At 56.0% G+C, this 1,126-nt stretch overlaps 1 protein-coding gene across 1 annotated transcript in view; it reads left to right on the top strand.

Annotated features, from left to right (window-relative positions):
* LOC113204202 (lutropin-choriogonadotropic hormone receptor-like) overlaps positions 1-1,126 on the top strand; it is a gene marked incomplete at its 5' end in the record, with an annotated part of 17,567 nt that overhangs the window by 6,565 nt on the left and 9,876 nt on the right. The window lies entirely within an intron of this gene.

Genomic DNA, 1,126 nt, shown 5'->3' on the forward strand with positions numbered 1-1,126 from the left:
AAAGACAGGGACGTTTGTGTTGTGTGTGTGTGTGTGTGTGTGTGTGTGTGTGTGTGAGTGCGCGCGCGCGCGTGCGCGTGAATGTATGTTTGTACACCTGACCATGATATAAACACAACGCGCGCACGCGGGGCTAGTCCTCGGACCTGATGGAGAGCGCGCCGAGGCTCCTCCAACGATGTTTTTGTTGTTTTTCAGAGCGAATTCGCTCGCTTTTTTTTCTTTTCATTTGAAATAAAAGAAACACTGCCGCGTGAGCACGGCGCTGCTTTATGCCCCGGGGCCATAGACAGGCCATAGCATGCATGTCGGGAGCATGGAAAAAAAGAAAGAAAGAAAAAAGAAACCCGGTGAAACCGTCTACAGCAGATTTCCTAGGAATTTACCTCAATCGGGTCAGTGAGCATCGGGTCCAGCTGCACTACAAAATCAAGTAAGCGCTTTCGCCTTGGACAGGAGGTGGAGGTAGAAACCTTCTTTAGAAACGTACATATTCTCGCACCACCGCTCAGGGGCAGTGCGAAACGCACAAGCCTCTTCCGGCGGGTTACGCAGTACCTTGAGAGCGAGCTTAACGGAGAATTACACGCAACAAATGCGTTGTGAGGACGCTTCAAAACATCGCATCCCCGCCTTCAATTAAACTGCCTTATTCTGGTGCAAGAGAGGGTGTAGCGCTCCGAGATTCCTCCACACAAAAGGAAACCCCTCTCCGCGTTGCGTCAGCTAAAAGCGCCGTTTTCTTTTCTGTTGCAAAAGGGCGCAAGCTGAAAGTGCGTGACCGGGCGGCTCACCAGACGACACAACATTCTCACGGCATACGGGCCGCATCGGGCCGCGCCGGGGCCGCAGCGTCCGCCTGCCGCCGAGCTACTAAGGCGGCTGCGCTGGCGGAGCGGCCGGGCGCAGACAATAGGGCTTATCTCCCCTCTGTGTGTGTGCACGTCTGCGAGTGTGTGCGTGTGTGTGTGTGTGTGGTTACCGTGCAAAATGTATGCGCCGCCCCGGCTGTATCGCGTTGCTAGACGAAGAGCCCCCCTCCCCCTTGTTCTCAACCCCATCCTCCCGCAGCGGTCTGGAGGGACGGAAAGGGATGTGCACGCCAGGGGGGTGAGGTGGGGGGGGG

The sequence above is a fragment of the Frankliniella occidentalis genome, unplaced genomic scaffold (assembly GCF_000697945.3).
Source record: "Frankliniella occidentalis isolate FOCC.00 unplaced genomic scaffold, Focc_3.1 Scaffold33, whole genome shotgun sequence".
In the NCBI taxonomy this organism is placed as follows: domain Eukaryota; kingdom Metazoa; phylum Arthropoda; class Insecta; order Thysanoptera; family Thripidae; genus Frankliniella; species Frankliniella occidentalis.